Here is a 9166-nt window from a genome sequence, read left to right as displayed (position 1 = left end):
GGGGTGATTGCTAGAGAGATTGATCAGCAACCTGGGTCGGAGCAGTGTTGCGGAACGAACGTGTTATTTACATAAATAGCACGAGAATTCTGGATCAATCTGTAAAATCTCTATCCCACCAACACACTACTCCTTTCCCCTGTCGAGTGAGTCACGCCTACCCCGAAAGGGAAATGGCTTAATGGTGTAATAATAATAATAATAATAATAATAATAATAATAATAATAAACAAATTTATTATTGGGGCTTTTGTCAACGGAAAAATTCTTTTTTTCTTCGATTTCAGACTGTTCCATTGGGATATTCATAATAAATTAAGCAACACTTATGATCAGTTGATACATTTTATGATTTTTTAAAAACAAATTTAACCCTAGATGGTCACACTTCAGTAGAATATCATATAGGACACATTGGGTGAAATTCAACCAATCTCCAAAAACCAAGATTCTGCAGTAATATTAAGTGCTAAAAATCTAAAAAAAATATATGTAGGTATTCTTGAAGGTTAAAAAAAAAGGTTTAATAGCTTTTTTAACCAAAATTGTCCATTAAAATATTATAACATGCCAGCAAAGTAAAAGTAATTAACAGACTCTACGAAAAGTTTGGAAAATTGTTTGGGTGAATTTCACCCATATTGACCATCTAGGGTTAACAAACAAACGCATTATTCGGGCATCTATGGACGGAAAAATTCGTTTTTCTTATGTTAGTCTTTTCAATTGGGAACTACCTAATAATTTCAGTAAAATGCATATTTAGTTGACACATTCTATGATCTTTTAAACAAATTTGATAAATATCTGCATTATTTGGGTATTTAACAACGAAAGAGTTGTCGAAAATGAGGCAAAAGTCGAGAAATTCCTGATAAATGCATTTGTTTATTAAATTTATTTATAATATTAACAGTAATCATTTCACGAAGAAATTCCTTCATTATTATATTGTTTTTGCCCAAAGTTTTTGCAATATAACTTAAAAAACTTAGGTAATATTAGAGCATCTTTTACTAATGTTATTCTATAGAACTTAGGGTATTTCAACATAGAAAAAATGGCCATTCTGTTCGTCATATTTATTTATTTATAAAAAATTAAAAACCTGATTTAAAATATAAAAAAGATGACTATGATTCTAATTTTTAAGTGTATAGGTTATTCACTTAAACATATTATTATATAGGAAATTTTAATTAATTGAATGTTGAACGCCTAGTACGTGTTTACTTTTTTTAAAGCAAACTTATATATTTTCTTTATACATTAATTTGGAAAGAGGCCTAACAAATTGGGAAGCTATAATTTTAAAATATTCAGTGTTCGATGCTTTTTTGGAATTATTAAATTTGCTGAATTTAAAATCGACTTTATTATATATTAAAATAGATACATTTTGAATATTTAGGAGTATTCAAGCAATAATTTTGAATGTTTCATTTCGACATTTTTAATTATGATATTGTATCACAAATTAAAAAAGTTTTTTCATTTTTGTTGATTTGCAACTAAAGTTAACCATTTAAAGGATATATTAATAATACATATTTACCCTGAAACTTTCCTATTTTTAATTAAGAATTTTTAATGGTTCAGTTTGAATATTTATAAATTTCTAAGAGTAACACACCAATGAAACCTCCCAATACTACGAGCAGATCATCTGTAGCCGAAAGCAGATCTATCCAAATGAAGTAGGTTATGTGCACCCAATGTTACGGGCACATGTGACCTCGATGGACAGATCAACTCTCGACCACAGTAGGGCCGACTGCAGTTTTAAGGTCTTTTTTAACAATTAACCAGAGTTTATCCGGTGGTCAGCTCATACTCGGGTCAAGGTTTGACCCACCGCCATGTGCCTCAAGGTGACTTATGACAATCCGACTACTGTATCCAGAGTCAGGCAGACCATGTTATTTCGGTCGTACCGACCAATCTGCCACAATTTATCCGATTGTCGTACCAAAGTTGGGCCAGGATTGCACCGACGTTCGGCTTTTCGCTCGCCGCCGACGTCCGTCGACAACATTGGTACGACCATGGCGACTTCAAAACATCTAAGTTGGCCCAACCCTCGTTACCGTAGATCGGTTACCATAGCAGGGCCGACTTTGGGCCGATGGTCTAGCTCTAGCATTCGACCTAATTTCGCACCTGGGGAGCGAACCTGTTGTTTAAATACACAACACGGGAATTCTAGATCCATCTAAAAAAATATCCCCCCCCCTATATTACTCCCTTCTTCACCAAGTGATCCAAGCCTACCCCGAAAGGGAAATGGCTTAACGGTATAATAACATTTATCTCAAAAATAATTGATTTACATATGCAGAACACTTTTCACATTTATATGATATGTACGCATTTTAATATTTGCAGGGGTTCAGTGCAGAACGAGCTGAAGTGTTTCTGTTTCAAAACCAAAAATGTGTGATTAAAAAAAATGTAGTTTCGAGAAACTGAATGTGCAAGTTTATAATTTCAAAGTGACAGTAACTTAAGACTGGATAATAAGTGTAATTTGCAGCTTAAACAAAAAATAAAAATTCAATTCTGAGATGCTGAGTTGCTATATTAAGAGAAGCTGAGTTTGATTAGAAAAATTTAAACAATTCCGAGTAATTATATCAAGAATTTGGACGTTCAAATTTCATGGGTTTTGAAAATCAGGTTTGGATACCGACTAAAAATCTGTTTGTGGATATAACTAATATATAATCAGTTTCTCCTGATATATGGTAAAGCTGAATAAGAATAAAAAAAATTTTCATCTAAAAAAATTATTCTGTTCCCGGCAAATAGAGATTTAGTGTAACGATATCGTACAGTAACATACGAGTTTTCACTGAAAGATGAGAAAGATGATATTTTTTATTTTACATAGATAATATTTCATATTTCTTGATATATAAAAATTAAAGAAAGTTATATTTATATTTTATAAATAAGTAATAATAATTTTAAAACTATCATTTCTGTTTCGACGGCAAAAAGTTGAATAAAAGAATTTTATAAAAGTGGGTTTTGTAGAAAATGGAGATTTAGGATTCTGGTTTGGAATTTCATTGATACCTTGGTCCTGAAAAAGGGGCAAGTGTCAGCTATCTGGTTTTGAATCAACAATATTTTTATTTTACTGTATTAAATATGAGATCGCAAACAAATCCTTTTAACAAAATTAGAATTAGATTTTTTTCGGAAAAATGTTGGTTAACGAGTTCTGTTCTTCCACTCTTCATTTATGTCACGCTTTTATTTCAAGTTAGATTATTATTAAATGATTACTATTTTTGCAAGCTCTTTTTTAGTAAATTTTAATAAAAACTTGTTTTTTAACCAATTTTAAACAAAGCTCCTAATTGCTTACGTAAATACCTGGAGAGCAAAGGCGAAAGAGATTCGGTTAAAGAATATGTACAGGAAGAAGGAACGACGATTGAAACTTTTATAAAGCAATACAAATATTTTTTCTAAGATCGCTGATAAAGCAAATATATAATTTTATTTAAAAAGTTTAAAAATACAAATGGATATTAGCCTAACAGATGGTGACAATGAAGCCCCTCAATGAATCATTTTCCCTTAGGGAACGTGTTCAAGGACTTAAATAAAACAAAGTGCATAGGCTCACCGAAAATATGTATTCGTGCTACGCCCACCAAATTTGGATGAACTTAGAAACAGATTGAATAAAAACTGACTAGTTTTATTCTTTTTAAAAGTTAATTTAGTTTTACCGTGAATATATTTACACAGTAACTGACGATGTGTCTCACTAATTTGATCATTAATCACGTCAAATTAACCCACAATGGAAAAATTAAATTCCTTAAGCTTCAATTACGGGAGAGAATTTTTAGACATATTACAGCTACCATATGTTTGCGATTCCTGAAATAAGTCTGTCAGATTTTCAAATAAAAAGTAGCGTGGATTAAAGAGAGCGGTAGGAAATCAGCTAAAATAGAAAAACACATAAAAAAATTATAATTAACGAATTATTAAAATGGACGTTTATCGAATGTTGGTGAAACCTAAAATATCATTTCTTTCGTGCTCTCTAATGTTATCATAATTTTGACAGTTGTATATCTAAGAATAATATTTTTAATTAATTAATGCTTCTAAGTGCTTCCAGAATGTATCATTTAACTTTCGTTTAAAAGTTTGACAGAAATTAAAAATTTGGAGAACATACTCCATGATGGAGCTGAATAAAATGGAAAAATGTTACTGAAACGTAATTAAGGGAGGAAAACCAATTTATTTAGGTTCCATTGTTAGAGTTACGAGGCAATCTGAATGGTGCTGTTCACTTTTTTTTATTAATATCACAAGCAACGAAGACATAGATCAAAATCCGCTCCTGTCTATCTACAATTTCTACTTTTACATTCGTGCAGTTTGCATTCGTGATCGTGCTCTTGTTTATTCTATTCCCTTTATGAGAAAATTGTACGGTATTATTTTTTCAAGTAAAGAAATTTGTTTGAGATATTTTATAAAAAAATATAAAACAAAAATCTCTCATAGTTCAAGAAAAAATTCGTTGTTCTTAAAAATAATTAATAGAACCGTCTTCTCACCTCCGTGAAAAATAAGAAAGAAAATTACCTATGAATTTTGTAGGCAATGTACCAAATAAATAGATCTTCTAATCTACTCGTATATATCACTTTATCATAATCTCATTTTATAATAAAATATATTATGCAATAAAATGAAGATAAAGCTGCCAAAAAAGATAATTGCTAATCATGAAAATTAATTTTTTAATCATTTAGTTTCTTTTTCCAACTGCGTCCGTTTAATAATTGCTTATTAAGTCATTATTTGCATTTCTGCTTGTGGCTAAATCCAAAACGAATTAATGGCACGTCATTTATTTAACGCTTAACATTAATCATCCGGTTCAGCGGATTTGTCGAAATTTAAAAATAACTAGGCGAGCATACAAAAATTGCAGTATTTTTAGAAAATCATCCTGTTTGTTAGGCAGAAGCAGTTCTTTAAAAATTATTTTCGGATTTCGGAATCTTAATAACTAAGTTCGGGAAACGGCATACAATTTACAATTTCAATATCTCTCGTACTAAGAATAAGGCTCATCGGTAAGAAAAATATATTTAATATTGAATCTCTTCAAATTTATATTATTAAAAGATTTATACTATGAAATTTTTAATTATTCTATTTGAAAATAGAAGAATTTGGAATATTTAGATTCAAACTTTTTAATGTTGAACATCAAATTTGAAATTAAAATCTTGCATATAACATTATTTTGTTTAAACAATTTTAATTTTAATTTAGCGTTTTCTTCACATTCTTTCCATGTATACCAGACTTTTCCCAATATTTTCGAATATCCCATTCTCAAGAAGCCTTCAGGTTATGCCTGACATAATCAATCCTGTGAATTTCTTAATATCGAAAATCCGCTACCGTCTGTCAGTTACCAGCCTTGAGTTTTGGATGTAAAAATTCTATAGCATCAAGTGCCTACACGAGGGTATAGGCATTACTTTCATGATCTCATGAAAACTCTTTAAGTAATACAAATCCTTCATTAATTTTTGGATTAATGTTTAATTATTTAAATAATTTTCGTTCATTTGAACAATATTATTTATATCGCGAGTTATGGGTATTTTATCAATGTTATGGTCTATCTATTGATCTTGAAGAATATATTTTTATTTTTATTGTTTCTTTATTGGTTAAACAATTTTTGTTGCTAACATTATAGTTTTTTACATAAGAAACTGGAAAATCGAACTTTATTAATTTTTTAACATGTTGCAAAACTTCAGCTTAAATCTTACGTTTTATAAGCCATTTTTACTGTTTAAGCCATTTTTATCTGTTTAGTCAATGTATTATCTTATAATATCGGGAATCAATGATATTTTTGTAATGCTTGGCCTAATTTATAAATATAGTATTATTTAAATACAAATTTTTGAGAGGACACAGCTGAAGAAAAGTTTTTTTTCTATTTCTTCAATCAATTCCATTACTTTTTCCTTATACTTAGATGTTTAAGCTACTGCTATTTTTTTAAACAAATTTAATTTAAATTTGTCGCGGCTTTGTGTGAATCTCAGTTATAAATCTAGATAATGGTTTTGTGGCTATGGGAAAATTATTTTTGCACTTGCATGGGGTATTTTTCGGGTATCAATAAAGGCTCTTGAGAGGGGGGAAATGAAAAATTAAGCTTGTATTTGTATTTCTTGAAGTTTTCCATGAGATGAAGAAAATATTGCCAAAACTTCATCATACATTCTTACCTTTTAGACTTTTAGTAATAACGAACCTTGACCGATCCGAGCAGTAAGCCTTACCAGTTGTGCTTAAGATTCGAGATTTTGATGAATCGAGAATCATGATCCGGTTACTGCCGTATTTAGTTTTACTTAAGTTAATATTCATTTTTTGTCATGTTTAATTTTTTAATGTATCTCATTTGAAACTTTGGAGATTTAGTTTAAACATTGAATTTTTCTACACTTGATTTAAAATGCACTTTACCTTACAAAATAATCTATATTCGTTGTGCATAATTTCTGTGGCAGAAGGTTAAAAATATAATACATCTGTTGCTTTTGTTAAATTTCTTTATTGGGAATAATGAGAGTATGTGCATATACTCGAAGGCAAGTGCTCTTGGGAAGAAAGAGAAACTCAAAGAGATAAGAACTATTACTTATACATGAGAGGAGATTGAAACTTACTTCGGAGTGTAAACTGTACTACATAACATGCTTAGTACACGAACAAGCCGAAACACTTCAACCCCCTTCATTTTCTCACCGCGATACTTGCTGCGTATCATACTAGTGACTCCTGCCAGGCGTTATATGTTCTTTGTGTATGGGATTGTGTGTGAGTATACAGGTGTGTGTCTAATAGGAGCTATATATATATATATATATATGACCTCCTGTTTATGGCGTATATACAACCTTCAATGTTAACGCGTCTCTCTTATTATACGCTTTCGATTCGTGGCCTATTCACTCTTCCATGTGATAGTTCCTTTATCATATAAACTCTAACTCATGGAAACTGTGGATGTCACTTCATAAAATGGATTTTATGCTTGTTCGAAATTTCTAAGCCTTTGTAGTTTAAGCTTCTTTCATCTCCAAAAGTTAGTTAGAAAACCTCATCATTATGTTAACGTTGTTAATGAAAGCTGTGTGAGCAGAAATAGAAGATAAATTATTCCTGAACAAAATTAACGTTCGATAGAAATGGAATAAATTTTAATTATTAAGAAATTAATGTGAATTCTAGCTATGCAATCAGTTATTTTGCGTCCACAATGCCTCAAAATAACTAAGGAATATCCAGAATTCAGTCACCTATTGAAATTTCTAAACATTAGAACTGATTCCAATTTATAGATTAGCCAAATTAAATCTAGTACTTCAAATAAAATAAAACGATTAATAACAACCTCTTTTCCTTTTCCTTAACTCTTCATTACTGAACCCTCTTAAAGCTTGCCTTCTTACGTCCTAACCACTACCCACTACTCAATACCCCTGTGTATCCCTTCGCGCTAATTTTTACTAAATTCACCCACTCAAATCTCTTCACTTTATCCCTCATTCCTTCATCAACCCTCTCCTTCTCCCTATCCCTATCCCTTCTTAATATGAATATTCGTTAAATTTGACTGTAAAGCGGGTTCAAGAAGAACACCTGAAATTTTTCCCATGACTTGATACTGCTTTTCCTGGATAAAAAACGGTTGTGCGATCCATATTGTTCACTAAGCCCGCATTAGGGGTGTTTCATGTATTGCGTAACGCTTTATATTGGGGCGGTGGGAGCAGTCATGGTCAGATTACGTTAGGGAGTGGAGAGCATAACGTTTTTTAAAATGTAGTTATTAAAAAAAAAATCATACAAAAAGGTAGAGAGAAGTGAAACCTTTTTTTTTTCTTCACACATACATGCAAAACCCTGGATTTACACTTACAGTTATGGAAAATGGTCCATTCCGCATTGCGCGCGAAAATAATGTGCAAAATACTCAACATCGGTTAGTAAAGTGAGCAAAATTCTCTCCATGCTTACAAAAACATTTTGCTCACTATGTAAACATCATTCTGGGTGGAGTTGGGTTAGTCAAAGGACCATTTGGCTAGCCCCACCACCCATGCAAATTTAACTTTTATTAGGCTAAATATTTAGTGCATCATTTCTTCAAATTAGTACAACCAAACTTAGATTTTGTGCATCACCGAAAGTGCCTGATTTATGAAAAAAAAAACATTAGCGCAGTAAGCGAACCGTTTCGCTGACTCTATATGTGCGCATTATTTTTGTCTTAATCGTTCGCCTGTAAACATTTTTTCGGCACCTCTCGTCTGTAAAGGTGGGTATTTGACGTCCGGTCGTTTTTTCACCCTATTGATAATGTCAAAAAATTCTAAAAAAATTCATGATAATATTGGAAAACCTTCAATTTAAAATATCAATCATAAAATGAGAGAAAACTAAACTTTTTTATATATTTTTCGTTAAACAAATGAAGCAACTCGGTAGGAATGCAGCGATTAACTTAAAAAATTTAACTTTAAGAAAAATTAAGATAACGGAACTTTAAAAACGAAAAATTGAAGGCTAATTATACAGTTTCATGAAAAAAATATTTAGCATTATTTCTTTAAAATTAAATGCTTAAGTTTTGACAGATAAAAAGGCAATAAAACATGTGTTAAGCATTGATATTCAAATACATTTTATTATCAAAACTAATTTTTTTTATATGACTGAACAAAATTATGTTGCCTCAAGTATGCCTATTCTATTAGTATCTACAAATTTTATTGTAAAAAAATTAAAAACAAAAAAATGTTATTCTACTGCAAGTTTGGTATACGCCGTCTTTAAAGGTGGGTCTTTCGTGTCCGCTCCGGATTTGACCAGCTCACCGCAACTGTTCAGTATGGAGTGGGACTGATAGAGGCCGCCCAACTTGGGAGTTGGTGGCATAACTTTTTTTAGGTGGGTATAGCAGCGGCCACATTCCCTTTTTGGAAAATTACACAGCCACACAAAAAAAAGTATGCGGATCTGGTAACAAGACACACGTATTCCTATGGATTTTGGGGCGCTGAATTCAAATTCGGTATCAAAAATC

Source organism: Belonocnema kinseyi, chromosome 8, assembly GCF_010883055.1.
Source record: "Belonocnema kinseyi isolate 2016_QV_RU_SX_M_011 chromosome 8, B_treatae_v1, whole genome shotgun sequence".
NCBI classification, from domain to species: domain Eukaryota; kingdom Metazoa; phylum Arthropoda; class Insecta; order Hymenoptera; family Cynipidae; genus Belonocnema; species Belonocnema kinseyi.
The sequence above is the reverse complement of the archived record's forward strand: the minus strand, read 5'-3'. Positions refer to the sequence as shown.